The sequence below is a fragment of the Parasteatoda tepidariorum genome, chromosome 7 (assembly GCF_043381705.1).
Source record: "Parasteatoda tepidariorum isolate YZ-2023 chromosome 7, CAS_Ptep_4.0, whole genome shotgun sequence".
NCBI classification, from domain to species: Eukaryota; Metazoa; Arthropoda; class Arachnida; order Araneae; family Theridiidae; genus Parasteatoda; species Parasteatoda tepidariorum.
In genome coordinates this window covers 38,104,406-38,131,530 of record NC_092210.1, presented here as the reverse complement: position 1 = coordinate 38,131,530, position 27,125 = coordinate 38,104,406, and the positions used below count along the sequence as shown (strand labels likewise).

Below are 27,125 nucleotides of genomic sequence, written 5' to 3'. Positions count from 1 at the left end.
AAAAAAAAGTTAGCATTTTCCAAGTATTTATATGTTATAATTTCAAGAATAGGCTTGTTTTTAAATATTTGTATGGCTTATAAATTCATAAAGAGCATTAAAAAATAACCAAAATTAATTAATTAATTAAAATTATTTACTGGGTGTTCATTTACTGGTAAGAGCTGTTCCTTCACTTGGTCTTCTTACTACTTCTTATTTGAACCTCCAAAACTTTAAAACAATATTATGTAAGTTCTCTACAATTTTTTTTACATAATTTGCAATTAGTAACAAATATGTTGACACTGTCATTTAACTAAAATTACGAATTTTGAAATTAATATGATTTTTTAAAAGGCAAGCGGAGCTTAAGTGTTCCTTCACTGGTTAGTTTACCCTACTTCTGCAGTTTTTCAAGTATTTAATCGTAAAAAAACGTAACTCAACATAGAAGAAACGTAATCGTAAACTCAAAGCTAGCATTTGTTGTTGCTTCGGACATATACGATAATTTACTTAAAAATGCAAGTAAATGATATTTTTATGTAAATGAATGTAAATGTGATCATTTACACCAGCAGTTCCCAATTGGGAACTACCCAATTGGTAGTATGTTTTATAACCAGATATGAGTTTTAAAACATATACTTATATTCAGATGCCACCTATAAATTGTAATTTATTTCATCTTAATTCGGTTGAATTTATAAATTTTTTCTAATAAAATGCCAATGAAATAGGAATGGCATTATTTAAAAGAAAATATAATATTTCTAATAACAATATATATATATATATATATATATATATATATGTCAGAAAACAAATTCCTAACTAGGCTAATGGTCGGAAATAATACCTAATTTAAGATTATTCATGATAAAACGATGAAAAATCTTCATATCTTTAGTTAAATATTTTAAAGATAGTCTTTTATAGGTTATAACCTTCATAATCACCTTAATAAACTTTATTTATAAAGTCGGGGTTCCGCGGATGGACGGACGATTATTTAGAGTTTTAGGTTTCGGTTCTAGTTGCTTTCGTCAGCCAATAAGGCAGAGGAGGGGGGGGGGCGATTGTTCTCAATTTCCATTGGCGCCATCTTTGGCCAAGAATTCGACTTCTGCCACACCCATACGTCACGTTCGTTTATAGGGAGGACCCATTTATATATTCATTCCTTCATCCACAAATCGTCCTTTTGATCTGAACCGGAGAACGATTCAATCTCCAACTCAGTATACCTAGAGCCTAGAGATATTGATTTGTTATGGGAACTTGGAGGACTTTGTGACCCGACAGTTTTAACATGCACCAGTCACAATTTACTACACATGGAGTTTTCGGCATACAGGGATCGAACTCATGATCTCATTGACATTGACCCAAACCCCTATCAACCGGACTGTCCCTGCCACATTTAGGGTTCGGTAACCGAAAAAAAGTGGGAACCGCTGATTTAGACAATATAAATGTATTTGAAATATGTATTTAGTTTTTATGAAAATTTAAACTTTTTTGACGTTTTGTTGTTTTTGTTTCTTTCTGATAAAATCAATTATTTCAGTCCCAACGACTGATTTCATAATTGCTTTTCTGATTTCCTAAATTCCTCTTTAATTTAAAGCCCTTTAACTATTTTTAACCCTTCAAATTAACCCTTAGCCCTAACCCTTTAAATTTAACCTCCCTCCTCTAGATATGTCAATGATTCACATATAAAGTTAATAATAAAATAATGATATTTTTCCTATAAACAATAATAGCAAAACAAGCACGTTTATCAAGAAATGTTCATAGTACAGATATTCTTGCATAGTTCACCTGAACAATAATATTTTTTTTTTTGCCGAAATATCTCCCAAAAAATTTCTAAAACTTTCATTTATTTCTGGTATTGAGAACAATAGAAATAAAAAAGAAGAGCACAAGAGTCATTTGTTTAAAATACCTAAATCTCAAATAATTCAAGGTATTCATTCCTCTCTTTCCATGCTCTCATAATCAAAACGAAAAAATAAATACTCATCATTGGCGATAACTTTCACTTGGCTTGGCGACAGTGAATTCCAAACCTATGTAACCCTGAATTTCCTTGTTTGTAGACCGCTGGTCTATCTTAAGCAGCATTTTCACACGAGTTCTAAAACGACGTTCTCTGTGAGATGTGCCAATATTTATTTAGAAATTACGTGTTTTCTTTATTTGACAAGTTTTTCATGTGCCAATTTTCACATTGTCGAGAAGAAGTGGATTGAAATATGCAAACTGATAATTATGAATGGGTTATGGCAACTCAAAATTTGATGGTGATTATTTTCCGCGGTATTTTAAATCAGTGTTTGCGCTTATCAACAGGATTGTGACCTTAGAAGCTGGTTTGCGGTGCTATAGATTATTATACTATTAGGTCTTAGGTATGAAATTTTTTCTTTAAGTTTTAATTTTATTATTTAATCAATATATATAATTTGCAGAATAGTTCTTTCAACGAGTCATGTGTATTCAGTGTACATTTTTTTTAAATTGATGATTGTTGTGAAAATTAATTTAAGTTTAAAAACGAAAACCATGTTACCTATATTTTATGAATGCATAAGTATTTTTTATTGTGTTTATAATAAATTATTGATAACATTGCTAAAATGTAATGTTATGATTCTAAATTGAGTCCCCCCCCCCCAAGAGCATTTTTTCGTAATTGAAGAATTTCATCAATTATTTGCGAGTTTAAAAATATATGATTTATAAAAGCAAAATAATAATAATAACTAGAATCTATTGAACCTAGATACTAAAATATTTTGAAGTATTGAATCATCTTAAATTGTATTTTTTGGGAATACCCAAACTTTTTTTTCTCGTTAATAGTGTTAAATATTTTCTGCTAATTCTTAATATTGCCTAATATTATTATAGATAAACAATTTTGTAAACATAACATCATTGGGAATTGGATATTAGAGGATTAATCATAATTTTTTAAATTGGAGAATTTATTAGATTCTTTTGACGGAATCAACTCCAAATTTTTAATATTCTAATTAAATATATCAGCTATGCATAAAAAGAAACTAGAAAATATCACAGTACATTCCGAATAAAATTTTTTTTTAAATTGCTATTAGCAAATATCCTTAGTAAAATGCCGATTTCTTATTAAAAAATCAGGAAGTTATAAATGCAAAAATAAATAAATCAACTAAGGTTAATTAAAAATTTAATTGATTTGACAAATTAAAAAATAAACTGTTTATTTAGCCTAATTACTTTCAACCTGTAAAGCTTCAAAATTTTATAAATGTATGCAGATCGAAAGTTTTTTTTCTCATAGCATTAATATTTTTACAATGCATTACACATTAATATTATTTAATATGCTTAATATGAATATTTGCTTTTCACGGCCAACTTTTTTTTAATGCCTAACTTGAGATACTTTTCAAGTTAAGCTTAGTCCAGGACAAGTTTTGACATATCTGAAACTATTTTTAGTAAACTACTAACATAAAGTTATTTTAAATATTATAAGCAGAAAGTGTAAGAAACATTATGAACCATAGAAGGCAAAAAACTTATAGCTTGCATCGCTAACAAAATATGAATATTTCATTTAGTAAGGATGAAAGCGTAAGTTATTCTTTTGTTAGAATCAAATAATAGTTTACACGAATTCTTAAATCGGAGATTTTGTTTTCATTGTCTCATAACAAAATCTACTCTTTCCAGTAATAGCAAAGGTATTTATATACTTAACTCCATCCTCTTGAATTAGAGGATTTAATTCCAAGAAGGCGTAGTCTTAATTCCCGAGTTTGAATAAAATGTGGAAGATCGTGTGGTTAAGTATTTATACTAATATTTGCTAAACAAAATTTTAATCATTAAATACCACCCAGCCTCTTGAATTAGAAGATTTAGTTCTAAGAGGGCTAAATTTTACTTAATTTCTGATTTTTAATAAAAATAACGATCGTGTGGTTAAATATTTATACTAATATCTACTAATGAATAAAGTTTTATTCATTAAATATAACTTTTGCTTTCAAACATTTTGTGGGTAGACAATATTTCCTTCTAATTTTTAGTTCTACATTTTATAGCAAGTAATTTTTTGTTTGCAAAATTATGTTTATTTGTTTAAAAGTGGATCGAAATTTTTTCAATATGTCAGAGTACAGTGCTCCATCGCAAGTTCTCCATTTATTTCCCTCAAAAATATAATCAAGTAAAAAACACAGATTTACAAAATAAAAGATCTTCTAGTTTAGTTGCAGAAATTTGAGTTTGTTTTTAACTTCCATTACAATGAACCCACACAAGGAAATGCCGAAAGCAAATAAAATGATACGATTTATAAATCTCCTCAATCCGATAAAATCTAATAATGCTTCATGGAATATTTGCTCATCATTCTACGTGTATCTTATACATCATAACATCACAGGGTGTGGACCAGCATAGATCAATTTTGTCACCTCGGGGTCGAATGGTAGTGTTCCAGATTAATAGCATAAAATAGAACAAAATGAGGTTGCTGGTTTCAATGAATCTACTAAACATTCACGCGATTAATATTTTTTTTTCGGCAAAAATAAATTTCGATCTCGTTTTGACCTTTCGTTACAAATGTGATATTTCAAAGCGCGATGTCATTGAATAAGAATTTCCTTTTTTAATTTCGAATTTTCTTTCTGAACTGAAGATTAAAAAATTCTTAAATGATCGCTCTAATTGTGCAGCAAAGTAAATTAAACTGTTTCGTTCTGTGCCATGGTAACTAATTTACTATCCATCATCCTTTAACGACTCGCTTTCTGTTTTGGAGCTTTCAATCTTAGCCGTAGTTGATCTGAACTATAATACAAATCCCCATTGTAATACCTGAACTAAAAAATCTCAGAAATAGTTTTTAATTTATTTTAAAAAATGTTTAAGGAGTGGGGTCGTTAAAAGGATGTTTGACTTACTGTAATGCAATGGTTGGATGTAATGTCATGGATGTTTGACTTACTGTAATGCAATTACCCAAGTATTACAAATAAAATATTATTTAAAATTTGCATGATTAGTAATAGCAAAACAAATTGTAATCGCTAATGCCTTTTATAGTTCCAAAAATAGTCGAATTTTATTTTTAAATTTTGAGAGATTCATTTAAGTGTTAGTTGCCCTGTTAACTCTTATTACTTTTGATAGTGATTTTCTATATAATATCATCATAAAACAATTTTACAACATCTTCTGTAGTTGGATATTTTAATGTCGTAACTAGTGTGTGGAGACAACGTCAGAAATGAGGGCTTATCTAAAAAAAATTGAGTACTACTGAGTGATTCTAAAATAACGTAATAATTCTGAAGAATTTTGAAAAAAAAACCTAAAAAATGGCAGCAACTCTGGATAGTGATCAAGACTATAAATTTTAAATATGTAAAATATTACACTGATTCGAATTCTCAAATTTATTTTCGAACATAAGTAGTAATTAGCTCAAATATTAATAGAGAGATAGGTACTATAAAGGTTTGATTATTTTAATGTTTAGCGGGTTAATTTTACTCCAACTACTTACATTTGAAGACCAAGACGAAAGAACGGTTTGTGTCCTTTTTTTAAAAAAAATAACGATTTAGTCCCGTTGCTTTTTTCCCGTGGCTTTCATTTGTGACCAAACAAATTTTCCAAGCATTTTTAGTTTCTTCTTTACAGCTCTTAGCGGGCAATGGCTACCACTAAATTTCAATACACTCTCCAATCGGCTATCTTTCTCATATTCTTGACTTTTAGAACCATAACATCTGAGCCGTGGTTGCTCAGGGGATACAGCGCTAGCCTCCAAGTGAAATGACCCGGTCTCGAATCCCAGCAATGGCTAGTCGATGTGAATTCCGCACCCGGATCGCACTGACCACAGTGCTGACGCAAGATATACTCAGTGGTAGACCAATCATATGTTAGTCCCCTTGCCATCAGGCTAACCGTGGGAGTTTTTCGTGGTTTTCCTCTCCATGCAACGCAAATGCTGGTTAATTCCATCAAAAAGTCTTCCACGAAGACAAATTAATCCCAATACTTGATCCAAGAGTTCTCTTGCTTTCTAGATTGGGTAAAAAATTACAAGACTGAACATTGGTAGTGATAAACTGAAAAAATTAAGTCCGCTGCTCAACGACGATTATGAAATGGAATTTAAAAAAAAAAGGTTTTCCTCAACTTGGACAAACCATCTGGCTTTTTTTCTACCTTTTTTTCCGCTATAAAATTTTTCTTTTGTTATTTCGTTTGGCATATCTGTTTTGTTTATTATTTTTACATGTCTTTTCGTTCATTCTTTTTACTCATTCATTCTTTTAATAAACTTTGTATTCTTTATCTTTTTTTAAATCTCCAGAACTCTGTTCCCGAAAAAATATTTTTTCTGTTTCAAGATGGCACTTTTTTCAATTAAAAATTCGTTTTAACAATGAATCTGTTATATTCTTTTAAAACCATTTTGAATGTAACAAACAATGGATTTGTTGCATTCATTTTTAAATAAATTTAAATTAATGTTATTTGCTGCATTCGTTTAAATTCGTTAAAAAAAACATTAAAACAATTTAAACTAGAAATGAAACGTTTTAACTAGAAATAGAAACATAGTTTTAAAGAAAGTAACCGTTTTAACAATGGATCTGTTACATTCATTTAAAACCACTTTGAATGTAACAAGCAATGGATTTGTTGCATTCATTTTTAAATAAATTTAATTAATGTTATTTGTTACATTCATTTCATTTGTTACATTCATGGATCTATTACATTCATTTAAAACCATTTTGAATGTAACAAACAATGGATTTGTTGCATTCATTTTTAAATAAATTTAAATTAATGTTATTTATTACATTCATTTAAATTCGCTAAAAAAAACATTAAAACATATTAAACTAGAAATGAAACGTTTTAAGCTAGAAATAGAAACATAGTTTTAAAGAAAGTAAGCTGAAACGAGATCGTGTTCTCTCTGTATAGCTTAAGTTTTAGAAATAAGCAGTCTCTGTTAACTCTACATTGAAATTTCTCAAGCATGCTTCATTGCTGATGCAATATCTACATGTTTGATTTTTTTTTCCAAATTAGAAACACCATTGATGCAATAGTAATCGAGACAAGAAGCAAAATCGTGAACGGGTACGATACTTTCGATTCTAGGAAAGACTGGTTAAGTCAGTGAACAAATAAACGGTAATCACGATTTAGTCTGAGGTCTTTTGGTGCCGAAAGGTATGAACTGCCCTACAAACTGCTGGACTGTAGATGAAAGTAATGAATATTGGTAAAGCATTTACATGAAGGAAATAAGATGTATCCTCCCTCTTCTAATCTAAATTGAGGTCCATGTTCTGTATCAGCTTGTGGTCATTTCTGGTATGTTTCACTCTAATGAGGTGATACTCCCTTGGAGTTCCTCATTCTAATTCAGTGGTCAGCAGTCTGGCATCTTTTTGTCAACCTGGTTTTCTTGGAAGCCTCTTTCTTATTTCATGATGAGTAATAGTGTTTGGCCATTTTTTTCTAGCTATTGGAAATGTGTTACCGCTCGACTAATCAGTTTCCTGGATCACCTTTTGTTTAAGTAGTTGTTACAGAGTTAATACTTTAAAGGATAACTTAACCTCAGTAATAAACGGCATATTTGTTTTTCAGTTACTATAAGTGTGTTACTGTTCGACTAATTAGTTTCCTTGAGATCACATTTCACTTAAATACTTGTTACATAGTTAGTACTTTAAATAATAATAGACGACATACTGTTTATTGACTACATTGCGTTTTAATATAGCTACGTTAAAAATGTTTGCCATTTTTTATTACCAGCAATTTCATTGCACAAATCTTTCTTCGGGGCTCTTTCTTTCCTTTATCGTGTTTTATTCCGTTTAAAAATGGCTGATTATTAACTAACTGCAATTTCATAATTAACCATTGTTATAATATGCCTCATTTGAAGCTTCTCTTTTTAATTTTTCTTGTTTTTGGAGTTTAAAATGATTTCACGCCTTTCCTCTGAAAAATTTAATACTAATTTTTTATTCTGTTAGGTAATGTGATTTTTAAAAGCTTCTTTTCTTATTTTATTGTGTATTTCCAGACGTTTACAATTGTTTCCTGATTTCCCCCCTTAAATTTGTTAAAGTAATCTGCTTTGATGTATTTCAATTCACATTTGACATCAATTCACATGATTTCAATTCACATCGTTGACATTTATTTGCTCATTTTTTTTTCAAATTTACTTCAACTTCATTACATCATTATGATTTCATTATATTGTTACTTAAAGAATTTCATTCAACTGGGTGTTTTAAGACACTTAAAGTTGCTTAAAGAAGTTTATTTTATATTCGACAACAATTCTTTCGCTCTGTTAAGAAAACCGGATCATTTGTTAACCAGTAATCTATTTAGAACCATATCGCTGGTTCAAAACTAAAATGACACTTCTGCACTCACTTCTCATTCAAATAACATGACAAGTGAGTGCAGAAGTGTCGTTTTAGTTTTGAACCAGCGATATACTCCGATATAATATACACTTAGATATTACTGAACATTAAAACTATTATGTTCATACACTTCTGCTCTTGTTATACCAAATCGTATAGTTAACATGAAGAAAATAGAGCTTACAAAGTAATTTTGATTTCGTTTGACATCCTCCTGTAAATGTTGTCGTTGTGCACCTTAAAATGAGGTGCAGTCAGAATTTTAACGAAAATTATTTCCAAATTTTCTTTAACAAAAATATTAGGTGCATCTAAAGACACTCGCATTCACAATACATTTTTATGTAGATTGTAGCTGTAGAATTTTATTATGCCTGCAAATTTGGAAGTAAAGCTGGATATCGAATTTCAAAAAAGGTCGTCTTTATATTACATATTGGTTTTTAAAAGGTTTTAGTTTCTCCTAAGGACTATGGCTGTTTTTGAAGCCTCCGTTGTCATATGAAATTATGAATTTTTGCGAATAATATGTTGCCTTCATAACTGTTTTGAGTTTGCAACAGTTGCTCATTACTGTTAGGTCAATTTTAGCCTATCTAAAGCCAGCTTTGCCTATTCTTAATCTGAAAATGGGGCAAAACTTCAATATGGAAAAAGGCCACAGTTTTGTTAAAATGAATAAAAGTGTTTGTCGTCTAATTTTATAATATTTAAAATTCCGATATTTTTATGAAACTTTTATTTTAATGCAAACTTTTATGAGCTCCGATGCGAAAACCAAATTTTTCATATCGGGGCTCATTAAAATTCGCAAAAATTGAGAATGAGGCAGTGATTTTGATAATTTTAGTCTAAGTGGGAAAATGTTGCCAAGTGTTTAAAGAAAAAAAACCTTTGAGTTACTGCAACTTTTGTTGAACGTTATATGATTGGTTCCTTTTTTATTTTTTTCCATAAATTTCGGTTTATTTTCAAGTCACTAAATATATTATGTAAACTATTACTTGAACTGGCCTTGAAAAATAATCCAGCGCCAAATTAAAACACCTTTATACATTCGCTTTACTGAGAAGGTAATTTATAAGTTAAATACATTTAAACATGAAAAACTTCGAATGTATGTTTCAAGATAAACTTTTCTTATTATTCAACATTTATTTATATTTGTACGCGCATTTAAACTGCAATTAATTCCAAAATACCGAAGAACTACTTTTCAAAGGCGGAGTATTACATTTCCTAACCTTCCCTGCAGTGCCAACTTAAGGTGGAATGGACTATAAGATCATTATAAGAGAAGAATTATAGACTTTAATGACAACAAGGCAATTTTGTGAAAAATGTTTTACGTTAAGTCTATTTTTTCTAAAATTCAAACTATAGAGTAATAAATGTTTTTGCGATTTGATTTTTATTATAATCGTTACTATAAAACAAATATTAACGAAATGCGTGGATTTCGTTGGTTTATTCGTGATGTGTTAGAAAAAACACTGAAAAATTTTAGTAAAATGACATTCTGTATTTACAACTAACTGTTTTTATCTATGCTCGTGTCAATGTGAAGAGCGTTGTAATTTTCTCAAATTTGAGTTTTTCTATACATTATATTACATTTCACACATATTGTACATTATATATCGAATTATATAAATGTTGAAGAATTATAAGTTATTATTTACTTAATTTAATTTCTGATCTTGCTTACAATTTTCTGTGAGTTGAACAGGTTCTTGCCATCAGTTATTTTTAAGAATTCATGAATTTGCCATTTCAAGAATGATAAAGCAATTTTTGCAAGCTATGTAGTAAATTTTTCTACAGGACAATACGAATCGTAAATTTGTGGGATGTGTTAATAGCATTCCGCAGGAAACTGCCTTCTAATGCATTCTCAATTCTGTTCCAAAGATTTCTTTTGTTTAAGAATGGTGAATAGTATTTTACTAGAGGATGGACAACTAAGATGTAGGAAATGAGGCGTTGGTCAAGGACAATTTATGTGCTTCTCTACCGAAGTTAGTCCTGTGTCCTAAATGGGGTTTTGTAGCTACCGTGCTCAAAAAATATACTGCCTTTTCCGAACAATAAAAAAGTACCCAACTGTCATCGTGGATTTTTTTCTGGTGACTGCCACCTTAAAATATATTAGGCATTTCATATTCGCTTTCCTTGAAAATTTTACGATTAAAAACTGTTCTTATTCTAGTAACATTTTTCGCCTGATGTCGGCATTGTAAATTAAAATTAAGTGATAATTTATGTCTAAAATATTTTTGAATCTTATGTTAATAAGATTTAAAATAGAAAACTAATAACTTTTCGTATTCTCTTTCCCTGGTAATTATAATATCTTAAACTGTTCTTTAAAGTAGAACAGCAGTATCTTTTGCATTCTCTTTTTTAGGAAATTTTAATAATTATTCAATTTAATTTAAATTTTAATATTTTTTTTGGAAATTTTAATAAAATTTTGAACTATTTTTAATCTTGCAAGCATTTTACTCCTAGTATCGACGTCATTTAAAAAATCTCAAAATTAAGTGACAATTTATGCTTAAAATAATTCTAAATCTTATGTTAATAAGGGTGAAAGTAGAACTGTGTTTCAGTAGCTGTTTTTAATAACTATTTTCACGAATTTGATCATTAGAATTTTATATCTACTTAATTAACGTTTTTACCTTTTGTAGTTTTGGACTTGCTACTGACCAAATAATTGTAAATAAAACTTGCAAAATTCTGTTTAATTTCCCCAATACTTTTGCATAATAATTTGTACAAAATATTATGAAATAAGAATATTTGAATTATTTAAGTGTAGTGAAGGACAATATAATGAATTTTATCAATCCAAGAATCTTCATAAATTTTTCGACCATTTGTAATATTTTCAAGAGGAGAAGCAAGTTTTATAAACCGAAAGTTCCCTTGTAACCTTTCTACTTTTTGTTTCCTTTTTTATTTTATTTTCCCTTTTGCTTTTACGTCAGTGTTTTTTTTTTCTTTTTAGAAAGGTTTGATTGTGTAACCTTGAGTGCGTAATATTTTTTTTATTTTTATTCGCAATATTAGACTTCAGTTTTTGCTCTATTTAAATTTTACATTCAATAAATATTGTATCAATTTTTTTTTTACTTTTCTGTCAAGTTGTATTCCAGATTTTATAAAGCTTACTAGCTTCACAGTTAAGTTTTGAATGTTCATATTTTAATGTAAATCTTTGAGCTTTTAAAATATTTACAAATGTTACCATTAACTGGACGTTTTCAATAAACTTAAAATCAAAATTAGTTGGCAGCAATCTGCCTAAATGTAAATTGGTAGCTCCCAAGAAGCTTAAATTTAAATTTGTACCCATCAAGAAACATAAATTGAATTTGGTAACCTTCAGGGAACTTAAATCAAAATTGTTAACTTTCACGTAATTTAAAACAAAATTGGTAACTTTCAAGTAATTTAAATTAAAATTGGTAAATTTCATGTGATTTTAATCAAAATTGGTAACTTTCAAGAAACTTAAATCGAAATTGGTAACTTTCACGTAATTTAAAACAAAATTGGTAACTTTCAAGTAATTTAAATTAAAATTGGTAAATTTCATGTGATTTTAATTCAAACATGATTCAAACTTTCAAGAAACTTAAATCGAAATTGGTAACTTTCTAGAAACTTAAAATTAGTAAGCTTCAAGAAGAATCTCAATAAAAGTTTGTTACCCTCAAACATCTTAAATCAAAATTAGTAACCTTCAACCAAACTGAAATGAAATCAGTAATCTTCGAGCAGTTTAAATTTTAAATTAACAACCTTCAATGAACTTAAATCAAAATTAGTAAGCTTCATACAGCATCTCAAAATAAGATTAGTAAGCGTCAAGAATATTTTAAATAACTGGAGAAAAAATTAAAACCCTGTAAAAGATAAAGAAATTTTTCGTAATTACCAAAAATTCTCTAAAATCAAACTAAAATATTATACCACATACAGATTTTAAATATAGAAGATTAAATTGGGAATATTTCCTGAGCTTAAGATTTCGAAGTAATGTTTGAAAAAGGAAGGGAAAGTAAAATTCACTTTGCTTCATTAGTCTAATCTTATACTTCTAATTAGCTGTTTTTCGAGATAGACAATGCGTTTTAAGTTTAAAAGCCGTTCCGAGCTATTAATTTATTCATTACATCCCTAAGCTAGTGAGGAAAAGTTTTGAACTTCAGGCTGAAATCTTATCTCATTAAAAACAATTAGTTCCTATTTTATTCATTTTTTCTTGTTTCAGTAATGATATCTGAAAGAAATAACTGTCTGCTTTCTAAATGATATTAAACAAATTAATGTAAGAAATGAATCATTAACTTTTTACGATTTTTTAAACCTTTTTTATTAGATTACTCATTAAAAATAGTTTAAATTTTGTTTGTTGTAAATTAGACATTAGTTAATACAAGTGGTATAAAAGCAGACTTTTTTTTATCAAAATAAGTTTTACTTCAAAAAGGCCTTACCGCTTTAAAAGGATCTCCATTTGTGAGATGTGTCTCATTAATAAAACAAAATCTATAAAAACATTTATAAAATTTAATAAAGTCTTTTAACATCCTTTTGAAAAACTAGGTCTGTTTGTTTGGTATCACTAAAAATAGAAAAACATTACATTTTCAATGTTGGGAAAAATGTAATGTTTTTCTATTTATTAATTATATTAATAAATTAATAAAGTAAATGAGTAAATTTTTATAGCTCTAGATATGGCAATTATTTAACGGTTCGTGTTTTATGACGATGAAAATCTAGAAATAATTTGAAAAATCATTGAATAACAAATTGGGTCAAAATATGTCATTTGGTAAAGATCTAGTTTAATAAAATCAAAATATATAATTTATTGTTTCGAAAAATTTTTGAAACTTTTTTGCGCTTAATTGTTTTTTGATTTATCAGTTAGTAATAATACATGTGAAATAAAATTAAAAATAATTTTATATCTAAATCATTAAATACTTGGAGTTTGGCAAATAGATTTTATATTGATTATTAGGTTCAATTTTTAAATATATATAATAATTGAGCGTGAAGACTAAATCGAAACATTTTTTTACCAATTCATTACCCAAATCAGTTTGCAAATACGATTCTTAACAATTTATTTAAGTAGCTTCATTTTTCACTCAGTAGTTTTATTTTTTGAACGTTAACTGAATATGTAAAGTTTTTTCCTGAATTAATTTTAATGGAAATCGGGTTGTAAACCAAGACATTTCAAAACTTATTTTTGGAGCATAATAACTGAGTTCCTGCATAATTTTTTATACTAATTCCTACCTATATAACTTTTTAAACAGACTCTTCAAAATTTATGATACTCATAAGTTTCCCAAATTCTGACTTGTGATTCGATGCTTTATAAATTATATCTTGATGGCCGAATTGTGCATCACACGTAATATCGAATAAAAATTTTTAGGTAACATAACTTTTCCTATTGCGAATGACACTTGCATGCAACTAAATTTTAAAATTTATGAGAAGTTTTCTTCGATTGTTCGAGTCGCTACCTTAACTGACGAGTATTTTTTTCTTTTTTATCCCCCACACTTTTATATCATGCTAAAGAATAAATACATTAAAGTAAAAAAAATTCGACAGCTAATCTTGCCAAGAAGGCCGAATTGGCTACTGTGGTTTCTGAAAGTTGCAGAATAAGTAGAAATTCCTTTCTGTTAGATATACGATCTTTTTACCACTGTGCTTTTGTGATAGCGGTGAGATGTCAAGTAGTTTAAGCTGACGCTAAGGATATGCTTCATTGCCAACTTCCATGAAAAATACCAGTTGTCATAAGTTAAAGGAAAGTTTCTCGTTTTCAAATCCTCAAGCACGAAGTCTGCATTATTAGTTTGGCTCCAGTTATTTATAAAGCGAAATATCTAATTAATCAGTGAATTATTTATAATAGAACATTGTGGAACTGTAGTGGCTCAGGAGTTAGATCACTCGCTTCCCAATGAGGTGACCCTCGTTCGAATTCCCATTGTCATCAGGCTAACAGTGGGTGATTTTCGTGGTTTTCATCTCCATGCTAAATAAATGCTAGGTTTTTTCAAAAAATCTTCGACAAAAGCACATTTTACCCAATAATTGTTCCAGGAGTTCCCTTGTTTCCTGAATTGGATTCAAAATTACAAGGCCGCGAAGTTGAGCATTGGTAGTCTTAAATTCAGAATTTGGTCTGCTGTTTAACGTCGGTTACAAAATAGAACATTGTATATCTGTAGTCAAAATATGAAGTGCATATCTTTGGCTATTTTCGTTGAGATTTTAAGTGTATAATATTAAATTTTTAACATTATTTGCTGGGTTGGACCCTTTTAATTTTGCCCGTAGTGTAAGGATGCTTTTTTAAAAAATTTCATTACTGCAAAAATATTTATGTCCTAAATTCTAATAAGGCAAATTAAAATTGTTAATATTGCGTTAAACATTTTTGTATTTAAGAAAAACCTAACTGATTAGAATAGACCCCATTGTGGCTAAAAAATCAAAATAATTAGCGAGGACATGATGTCCCAAATATATCACGTTTTACTGCCCCATTTACCTTTTAAATTAATTCCATTTTTGTTGCAGAAGTAGCTATTTTACATTATTGGTAAATTATTTGTACCAATTAAAAAAAATTACACTTCCAAGGAGTGTAAAGTTAGTGCCACTGTAATTTCAGAAGTATGAAAATCTCCAGTTTTCTCTAAAACCAGTGAAAACTACAGCTCTAAAACTACTCCCATAATATCTCGCGTCAGTTTCCTTAGAGAGACGCTTGGATGCTGGCACAAATATAACCACCTTAGATTGCGTTTTTATTGGTAACTGTTCAGTTATGTGGAATTAGATGGGGAGTTTCAAAAATTATCTGTAATTTCAATCTCTGAGAATCCAGGAAATTATTACAAGCGGTCATTGTCTGAAGAGTCTATGCAGTGGACATTTCTTTTAAGGATGGTCAACGGAGGATAGCAGAGACTTTCTCTGTTTTTTTCTCTCATCGCTGAGGGCTCTGACCTTTATGTTGTATATCTTTCTTGGCTTCCTTTTAAAAAAAAGTAGAGGATTAATTTTTTTAAAGTTGTATTTTCCCATTTGGGATTTCAATCTTAAATTATATTTGCTAAAATTTCATTTTTAAGTGGATTGTTTTTTGGAAGTCAGTATGGTTTGCTGCTATCTACTGGTTGATTGGCTCACATCTGAATTATTTTTAAAATGAAAAACGAAGTTTTCTTTTAATTTTTGTGTTCTCTTAAAGAGAGCCTCCCTTTTTTCATCTTATGATTTGCATTTAATTAGCCTCTTCTATTGTTTAATTTTTGTTATTTTCCAGTACGCAAGTTTCATTTTAGATTGAGTTACACGCAGCGCAGCCCAATACAGCTTTTGAGCCCTTAGTCTAACGCACTACTCGTGAAATTTTTAACCAGTCTATTAAAAAAAATTAACTTCAATTTTAAAGGAGCTCGGTTACTTAACCATCATATTTGAAAAAGTGAATAAAGTAGATGGATAGTCAAATTGTTATAATTAAATTCCCAATACCTCCAACCGCTACGTGCAGAGCGAATCCTGTAAAAACGACTAAATTTTTTAAACGTTTTCCCGTTTTTTTCCCAAATATCTCTAAGTACAAAAGTTACAAAAAATCAGTAAATTTCTGTTTTTCTAAAAAATTAAATTATCTACAATTTAAAATTATCTACAATTATCTACATTAAATTATCTACAATTTAAGGCTAATACGAAGCTTGTAGCGGTAATACTTCTGAATATATAGCTCTTTAGATTTTAAGAATTTTCCCAAAATATATGAAATTTAGTATGTATTTCTCGATATTAATCAAGAGGTTAATTTTACTATAAAGTTCGGTAAACCATATCTTGGTTTCTACTAAAAACAATTTTACGTCAAAATGCGTTAAATTAATAATTGAGTAAGAGATATACAACTGAACATAGACTCTGGGAGACAGACAATATTTATGATACATATTATGCAACTCGCAATTGCTTTTATTAAAGCAGTCCCCTACCACTAAATTTCCTTATTCTTGCTTGCCTATGTCAAAGTTCTATAACTTAAAGTGTAGATGGTAGTTTCTTTTTAATTAAATTTTACCCTATGTTGTAAATATTACACTTTATAGCTATTATTATCTTCTTTTTAATTAAAATCAAAGTAGCTTAGTGGATTTTAAGCATGAGTTGTATACACTTTGTGTATATTCTAACAGTTTACTTCCAAACCTTATACCAGTAGTTCCCAACCAGGAGAGAATCCTCCTAAAGGAGATGTCATATTTCCAAGGGGGAAATGGGGTTTGTCTGATTGCACTTGATATGAACTGCAGACCCTCTTGTATCTTCAGAAAAGGAATTTAGGATATGCTTATTTGAACTCTCTGAAGAAAATCTAAATTTAGTTCTAAATCAATTTTGTTTGTTGAAAAAGTTATTGATATCTTGCTAGATGAATTTCTTGGACTGGTAAATAATCCCCAAGCAAAGAGCATATTTGTAAAGAAATCAGAATTGTGATTTTAACTATACAAGTCTGATCCTAAGTGTCAGAAAGAGCTATCCTAGCATTGTTTCAAACTTTCGTTTCAACTTTGCAAGTAAATTATGTTACAAAAGAAAATGACTTCAAAGAATAAATTGAAAATTGAGAGTATTTGGCCCTAGTAAGTGCTATTAGATAGGTGCTATTAGATATAAGCCCATTAGATATAAACCCATATTAGATATAAACCCATTAGTAAGTGCTATTCGATATAAACCCATAAATCGATTCAACACTAACATGAAACCTATCCAATAAAAAGTGACTTAATAACACACTGGTTTGCTTTACTAATACTTCTCACTTTTTTTTAAATATTCCAAGTACTTCCCATACTTAAAAGATTAATATAAAAAGAAAAAAACATGAAATCATTGGTGACTCAAAATTTTCTACATTTGTGTTGTTCAAATTTTAAAACATGTCAAGAAATCATCAAAATTGAGCGAACATTGTACAGCTGTGTTTTGTACTTTTGAAGGGAGGGAATTAACTTCTAGCTATAATGAAATGAGGGGAATGGATCAAAATGGGTTTGGTACCGAATTTTTGATCCATTCTTCTTTATAGTTTCACATATATGTGAATAAATATTATATCACAGACAAACAGGATGCTGTTAAACAATTTTAAACAACAATTCAACAAAAATAAATTTTGAAAGAAAGTCGCAATTTAATTTTGGAACCCTTCCATAAATGGTACTATCATTAAGAACATTTTCCTCTTCAACCGTGCTAGTTGGAAACTTTTGAAACAGCAGGTAAATTAGAATAGGGGATGGAAGTCCGAACTGGTCAATTTAACCACTAAAGTGTCTCGCCAATTTATAGCCTGAAGTTACTTTCTCTTTCGCAAGAATGGCCAACAAAGGAAGTCATTGCATTCTCCCATCACATCTTCGCAAATAATGCTTCATTTGCATGGACATAGCTTCTTTATCAAACACCAGATTCCGTCGAACTTTTTTATTGGATTTAAGACGACCACAGTTCTGAATGGAATCTTAAATGTTACTCAACCGTGACAATAATCAAGGTCAAACCTGAGAGAGCATCTACTTACCAAAACTCATTCCGGCACTTTTTGGGTGAAATGTGAGAAAAAGTTTTCTGAGTTTCCTTCTTCTAAAAGTAATAAAGCAATTATGCGGAAATGGTTTTATTTTTGTTTGAAATCCTGTTATACATTATGGTTGTTAGTGGATGAAAAATAAAGTAAGTTCGAAGAAAATTTCTATATGTTTTCTAGGAAATTGAGACAATTTTATGTTAAAAATACTTCTAATGTCTTTTTAATGAGCGAGTAACAATTTTTGCAAAATATATAATTTAGTGCTAAATATATTATTCAGTGCTTTTGTGCTATCTATACATACACTTAAAAAAAGCAAAAACTAAAACTGCGTTCTTTAAGCCTTAAAAAAGAAAATAATCCCTAAAACGAAAAACTTTAAGGACTACACTTTCTAAAGACTTAAGACGAGCTTTTGATCTGACAGAAATTTATTATAAAACTGAGGAGCCTTGAGTTTTTATTTAACGTCTGAAAAAAATATTTTCCTATTTTTAGTCTACTTGAAAAATGCTGATATTTTATGCTACTTTGTTTCAATTTTTTTTTCAACAATTGCTACAAAAAGCAATTAAATCCTGTATTCACAACAAGCAAAGAGTTTCAGTTTAAATTTAAGAAATTTAGCAATCTAAAAAGTGGTCAAAATTTCCTTTTACCATTCGATACATTTTTCCTTTTGAAAATAAATTATTTTATAGTGGACAGAAAACTATTGAAACTTCTGTTGTCATCCGACTCATAGTACACGGAGCAATTAAAAATGTAGTTAGTGGAGAAGTGCTCGCAATTCTGATTGACGATCAAGTCTGGAAATATCACGGGCACGAGAAGTAAAAAGCGAAAGTTAACTCGTCCTTTTGACGGGAGTCTAGAAGGAAGGGGTCAAAAAAAGTTTTCACAATAACTCTAGAAGGCTTAGGTTGTTTTTGAGCAATGTCTTTTTAGCGAGAAATTAAGTCATAATTAAATGTTTGAAAAACCTCAAGGAGAAAGTGCACTTTTATTCATACTTCCTTTTTTTGGCATTACATTTGCTGGCTTAATGCATTTGCTAGCTTATTCCGAGTTTGTTTACGCTAAATATTTGCCCTCAACATAAAGAAAGCCATTAAAGCTTTAGTTTTATTGCCAGTTATTATGGATGTTCAAACTATATGGTAACTGTAATGTCGTAACTATATGGATGTTCAAAACTAAGGAAATTTTAATATTTATTTGATAACTCCAGAGCCAGTAGATCCATTTGAATAAAATTTTGTATGGCAATACCAAACTTTAATTAACTCTTGCGTAACATCCATTAAAGTTTAGCAGGTATAAACAAAGTTTATCAAATCGAACGAAAAAAGCCAATAAAAGCCTTGTCTCTCTCTTAATTTTTCATAATATGCATACCTCGCGTGGTGATTTCATACTGAAAAGAGTTTATCTGAAGCAATTGGCACTACTCGTTTTGAAACGCTGATTTCAGGTCTTAAATAAATGCAGGGTGGTTGCGTGTTTCAAATGATCTTCTTAGAGTGTCCCAAACCTAAATTTAGAGCCTCTATAAGTTTGGAGCCTAATGGAGATCTATCTGATCAATCCAAGTGACAAATACACATTCTAGAAAATTGATTTCAAGACATGTTTTAAGTGTCCGCGTGCTGTCGCCCGTTAAAATAAAATTAAAACCAACTGCGTACCACTAAAATGGTAACTTATTAAGTTCCAAGACTCACCAGTGGTTCCTTCAAAGCCATGGAAGGGTTTACGAGCATCTAACATGTCACCTGCTAAAACTATCAAAACTTCGCTGCTGTAATGGTCAATTTGTTGGATATTGGAATGCAAGTAGGGTGTTCCCATGCCATATCTTTACACCGAGATAGCTAAGACTCACTACCTAACTAACCATGTCTGATAAATCGCACATTCTATCCGCGATGATTTGATTGCCGAGACAGACATGATGTATGTCTGCACATTCCTTCACATCTTTCGAAAGAGGCACTGTGAAAGATGTAATGTGTGGAAAGGACCCGTTGAAAACCTATATTCGTCTTTTCAGGGATGCAGACATCCCTGATTTAATTTGGATGGACAACTTTTCCTCGAGTGCTCATCTGGTTAGTACTTTTCAGGCAAATGACGATATTTTCCGCAAGGAATGGCCAGCTTGTCTCCAGACCTTAATCTTGTCTAGCATATTTTGCAACCCCGATCTGACATCCGTCCAGGACCTTAAAGCGCGTTGCTGAGTTTGAGGGTTTATTGTACTGGAATACTTATACTCACTTTGCACAGAATCCCAGATAGATGTCCCCTATTTAACCCCTTAACGATTGGTTAATTTTCAAGAAAACGGTCATAAAAGTGCCTATTTTTTTGGCTTTTGTATTTGTATTACGTATTTGATTAGTGCTGCAACTAGTTTAAAATAAACTATATACAATTACCTTAAAAATATCCTGGTACAGACATAAGGTGTGTAAAATGAGAAATAATTTTTTTTCCGGGCAAAAGAGATGAATTAGTTTTATTCTTAGTGGCGTGTTACTACTGAACACTCCAGCCCGCCAATATCACGGGAGCAAGAAATAGCTGGCGAAATTTCACCCCGTTATTTTCACGGGAACGAGAAGGAAGGGGTTAAAGTTAACCAGAAGTGGATCATTTGTACGATTTCGTAAACCCTTTTTTCCATACGTTTCGATTTCGGTTGTTGTTAATGGTGTATATTATAACTGCTAAATATTGCTTTGATTTTATAATATAAAACTATTTTCATATTAAATTTATTCGAATATGTCCCCTAGATCTGGTGCCATTGTCAAAATATGAAAATTCTCTTCATTTTGAACAGTGTATATTAAAAGTTCTGTTTATGAGAATTATCTATGCAATAAGATTTGGAAAACTGTGTGGAAAAAACTTTTCCCCAACATTATAAATGTTGGGATAAAAACGGTGACCGAATTAAACTATCATGACAGTGTTGTTCCAATTCTGAAAAGCTGAGTAAATATAGTGTAATATTGTAAACAAATCTTTGAATCTCGTGTTCAGTATGCCTTATATTTTGAGATATTTTCTACGCATTCATATCTATAAAGAAATAATAGATTTCAAATTTTTGAATTTTGATGATTGCTAACCCTGAACAAATATTTTTAGAAACTGTATTTTAGTAAAAAATTAAAAATTTCGGAAGTTTGCAGCCATAATTTATTTATCGATTAATGCTACTACTATATTTTCATTCAATGTTTTGTTTACCGAAAATAATTGAACTTTTTTCCAAAAATAAGTGTGCTTGCTTCAGTCATGACAATTTTTCTATTCATGTCGAAATTTTTTTTTTATAAATTTTTACGCAATGAAATGCTTAACATCATTGAAATATTTTTACATTACTAGTTTCAATATAAATTATAAAAGTTAGCATTGTATGCTTTAAAAACTATTTTGAAAAACTCATAATTCGAAAATTATATTATATTTTACTCTTGAGCGTGCGTTACACTAAGCGTGTTTCTAACATTTTCACACTGGGAACTAAAAGTAAAGAATTTTTTATCGTTTTGCATGTTAATTTTATTTTTAGTGATATTGAGCACTATCAACTTCCATTTTGCCCGTAGGTAGTCACATTTGTAGTCAGATAGTACTTCAGGGGCATCAACTGAAATTTACATAAAAATATTTTTTATTTCATGCAAAAATGTTGCCGAAATGACATGTATGTACAAATGTTTCCGAGACGAAAAATGTCTTAAAAATAATCGTAGTAGATGTTCAAAACATGAAAACAATCATCATTTGAGACATACACATCAATACATACTTTTCTTGAAAAGATAATCTGATAGCATAATTGTTTCTTTGTCGATGCTTTTATAGGACTGTCAAGGCATTCATGTCTATTATAATATTTATCATTTACAGCAGTTATATATTTATCTATAATCTGTATTTTTTAAAAAAAAAAAAAAAAAAGAACTAAGATAGTTTGAACTATTGAAGAGTTGAATGAAGAATTTTCTAAGAAACATTTGAATAAATTTAAGTAAATTTCTTTTAAAGTTTGCAAATCGGCTATTTGAAATTTTATTTTAAAACCGTCATTGAACAGCCGACACAATTTTGAGTTTACGACTACCAGTGTTCAACTTCGTACCCTTGTAATTTTGAACTCTATCCAGAAGACAAGGGAACTCCTGGCTCAAGTACGGAAGAAGTTTGCTTTCATCTAGAAATTTTTGGTGGAGCTAACTCACATTTGAGTTAAATGGAGAGGAAAACCACAAAAACCTGCCATTTTTAGTCTGATGGTAAGGGCATCGGGAGAAATTTGCCTTCGTGGAGGACTTTTTGAGGAAATTAACCAGCATTTGCGTTACATGGAAAGGAAAACCATGAAAACTTCTCACGATTAGCCTGACTGCAAGGGAACTCTAACCCATGATCCGTCTACCACTGGGGATAATTTGCGTCAGTACTGTGGTCGGTGCAAGCTGGGTGTGGAATTTGAATTCCAGGCATCGCTGGGATTCGAACCCGGTTCACCTCATTGGAAGGCAAGCACTCTATCCCTTAGCAACCACGACTCGCTATTTGAAATTAAATTATTCCTTGCTTTCATTTTTCTCAGCAAGTGTCCAGATGGTGAAAACTTGATACTCATTTAGCACTTTTTGAGTGAAAGCATTTGCCTTTTCTTTTTTCAATTGATTGCCAAAAAAAAAAAGACTAATATTGACGTCGACTGTTTGTTGCCAGATGTCCACGAAAACTTCTTCCTCTCATTAAATGCTCAAAGATTGTCGCTTGGTATTTTCATACACAAGGAGTTTACAGAATGTGCAAAAAGTTTAAAGCTGTATATTTAAGGAAGACATAGGAATAAAATAAAATCTGAAGTAGTTTTTTCAAACATGTCATTTAGATGTTAGGAAGAAAAGGCATACATTGTGCTACTTTTTTTTTACAAAACTGACTCAGACAACAAGTTTTCTTGAAAATGATATTTTACTTAAATTAGGTTTCTTTGAAATTTAATTATTTTTTCTTTAAAGAATAACTTTAAGCTTAAAATCATTCAAAATAAACTGCACTTTATAATGAGTATGTAGAGCAGTATAAATCAAATCTGAACTTAAGATAGCGTCTAACGTACACTTTTTGACTTTTGAAGTAAGGATTTTTACACGATTTGTTTTTGATTCAAGGTTTTACGAAACTGAAACAAGGCCAAATATTTTTGATTCGTAAGCGTGGAACATCTAAAAGGTACAGAGAAGCGTCGACCTTGTGCTAGGCAAGATTTGTTCTTTTTATACTATTTGTAGACCTTGCATAACTATTTTAATAATATCTATTCGGTATTGAAGTTTTTTACATCTGCTTCCTGAAGGTTTAGGTTGTTAAAAATAACATGCGATTTGTTTATTGTTTTATGTTTTCAAAATATTTCCTTACTCTGGTTGTATTACATATTTTTATGTTCGGTTACGAAATTAATTATCCGAATCAAATAGGCTTATATTTTTCTTCCTATACATGTTTTTGTTATTTTGGTTTGCTTCCTAAAGTTGAAGCTTGTTGTGCTGAGGAAGAATTTTAAATTTTTAGTGATTTCTATCTGTTCAATTTTGACGAATTTCATATTGTAACTATCAATTTATAACGTGGCTGAAAAAATAAGCTCATTATTTAAACAGCCACTCCTTACAAAATTTTTCAGTAAGGCATAAAATACATACGGTTAATATGCGAAAATAAAAAATTTAGCTCAAATATTTCTAACTATTGAATTTATGAACTTTCGAAGTTTTTTTAAAATTTCAAAGATGCCTGTTGAATTATTTTGCAAACTTTAGGCTCTATCTTTCTTTAAATATACTGGTATACTGGTCATAACTTTAAAAAAAAATCTGTTTTGAAGCTAACCATTAAAGGGGGGTTGGTAGGACATATACCAATAGTGCTAAAACTGACTTTTTTCTATGTAGCTTTTCTCAGCATCTAAACAAGATAAACATTACTGTTAATTCATATTTTTTCCCCTGAATATGTACATTTACATATTTACACCGCGATAACTGTTAATTCATATCTTTGGTGGAATTTTTTTTTAAAATTATGAGCTGTAAACTTAAATATTTTTAAAAAGTTTCATCATTTTTGAGCAAAAATCTTTCATGACTCAAAAAAATATTCCTGTTAACACTAAAACATTATAACAGCATGCAACTGATATAATCTCAAATATCCCCAAAAGATTTCAGAGTAATATCATAAGAAATTTCTCAGAAAATGGTTCATCGAAAAAGGTCCGTTATAACATTATTGATAAATGCCCAACTAACTCCCCTTAACAGACTATTTTCAGTTAAATTTTAAACTTAATTTTTTTAACTGATAAATAATTAGTAATTACTATGACAAGAAATTAATGCCTCTCTATTTTAACATCTTGCACCAGTATATAGCGAGGAGAACTATATCCTTGAGAGAATACTAGGGAGATTATTCTGGGGAAACCTATATCTATTTCCTTTGTAATCTTCGCCATTGGAGCGCCGATCCACTTAATGAATTTAGAGCCGTTAAACTTTTTCTTTCAAATTCTGTATTTTAAAACTATTGGCATAAGCTTTACCCACCCTATCATTTGAATAATTGTTCTTAATCTTCAAGTTATTGCGTGATGTGAAGTTTTGAAGCCACAAATCGTTAAATCGTTGCTAGATTCTAAATTGACCACAAATCCAAAAAATGGCATTAACTTATTTTTAAGTATCTGTCCGGTGCATGAATCTTTTTTTCTTATTCTCTCTTATAGACATAACATTATTAATGTAAAACAAGGTGGGATTACGTGTTTCTTTTACGTTGAGATTGAAATCACTTTATAATAGTAATTTCGGATGTCTGTAACATGTTGCTTGTTTTAAGTTTCATTGAATCTCAAAGCAAAAGAAGTGTTCAAGATTTACTGATGTGGAACTATCTGAAGGTCACCTTCCATTATGTGCAACTTAAAGAAGTGTCGGACCAAAGAACATTGGTCAATATTGTTGAGCTAATAGCTTTCTATTTAACGAATGACTGATTCGGTCTTTTCATTTTGGGAGTGGCAATGGACTTTCAATGCTAAAGTCAATAAAGTTTAGTATTTCCTACAAACGCTGAGAATAACCCTTTTGAACTTACAAAGAATGGGTTAAAATTCTTTCAGAAATAAGAAAAAGGTTATCTCTATTTTGATATTTTTGCTTTTTTTAATGGGTAAAAGAATGGGATAAAACTTTCTGTTGGTAAATTTTTAAAATCGTAACATTGTAGTGTATTTGAAAAACAAATGGTATGTGTAACGGTTCATGTAAAATTAATTGACAGTTTATTAAATACCAGTTAGAGAAAAACGGAACGAAACCGAAATTTTTCCGTTTGCTGCATACTATTTTGGTAACCTGAAAATGTTCTCAAATTCTCATCAAGTTGACAAATTAATACTACAGCTGCTATTGGATACCTGTAAGTGACGTAGTGTGGGTATCTCGACTTTGATTGGTTGTTGAAACGTTGCATTTTTTACGTTATCAACTGTTCTTTCCATTCTTTATCGAGTAAACCAAGCCCGTCAAATATCAATTCTTTTAAGTGACACATTCTAATTTCTTTCACTGAGTATTTCTTAATACAATGACAGGCACTAATTATGCATCGAATTTGCTAGGTACATAAAGCAAAAATATATTACAATAAAATACATAACCAAGTAATAAATCTACGTTAAGTAGAAGTCGTAGAAGAGCAATAATTATATTTTAACAAATTCGATCTGAGATACGGCGTTGTCTTTAATTAACTTCAGGTTAATTATACATTCTAACTTATGTTGAGAGACTTAGCTCGACTTCAGCACGCCATCTTGATTATGAACGATCAGCTGGCGCTGAGGTCATAGGTCACATGTCTGGGTGTCAGTGATCTTCGCGAAATGCAAGTACTCAATTGGTTATTTTATAGTTTTCACTGTTATAAGCACCATCTGTTGACGAGCATTGTAAACATTTTTTAAACTTGAGGAGAAAGAATTTTAGCTTATTCTAGCGGAGCAAATAGTAAGTCTGTTTTTTTTTTTCTTTTTCTTATAGAATTTCTTTTTCAAATAGTTGGCAATAACTCTGTATAAACAGATATTCAAAACAACTTCAACTGTTGAAAATCTCTTCGTTTAAGGTTTCTACTGAATAATCAAGATTATGATCAACTGAAAATATAACCAGCAAAATTGAATTTTTAAACCTTTTGGCTTAAGTTTTTTTTAATAAGTACTTCATTTAAAATTTAAACGTTACAGATAGGAAATTTAGTAATATTATTCAGGAAATATAAACGCGATAAATAGTTTCTCATATTTATATAAACTGCAAAATATTTTATTTCAAAGTATTTTGCATTTATATATTTCAAAAGTACATTGTATGCTGTGAAACTTTTAAGTCATTCCGTTCAATTTTCCAAAGCATCAAAAATTATTGAACAATTTGGAATAAATCGTAGAAAAGCTTTGATGCGAACAATTTAAGTCAGGAAATAGAAATCTACTTTGTTAACCGGAAATTTGAGTTCAGGTAATATGGAGGCAAAAGGGCTAGTTTGTCCCAATACTTGATCCAAGAGTTCCTTTGGGTTCTGGGTTGGGCTCAAAATTACAAGCTAATAGAGTTGGAATTCACTAAAATTTGATTTAGAATCTTCGTTCACTCAGTTCTTCAAATGTGAAAGAAATTTTTCATAGCAAATTCTGTTTCACCCCCATCGGTAATTTAAAATTCAAAATTAAAAGAAAAGTTATTTCAGGTAACCCTATAGGAGTAAATCATAAAGTTTTAAGAACTGAAAGAAAAAAATAACTTGCCAATAACTTGTTGCAGGACGATTTGCAGAATGATTGATGATGTTGC

At 29.9% G+C, this 27,125-nt stretch overlaps 1 protein-coding gene across 4 annotated transcripts in view; it reads left to right on the top strand.

Annotated features, from left to right (window-relative positions):
* Positions 1-2,064: 2,064 nt before the first annotated feature.
* LOC107450794 (ATP-binding cassette sub-family G member 8) overlaps positions 2,065-27,125 on the top strand; it is a 66,122-nt gene continuing 41,061 nt past the window's right edge. For 2 of the 4 annotated variants that reach the window (XM_071183294.1, XM_043054485.2), the window contains exons 1-2: positions 2,083-2,402; positions 23,379-23,467. The gene's annotated coding sequence lies outside the window, so the exon portion shown is untranslated. Of the gene's footprint in view, positions 2,403-23,378; positions 23,468-27,125 lie in introns of all 4 variants that reach the window. The other 2 variants (XM_043054536.2, XM_043054442.2) reach the window with 2 other exon arrangements.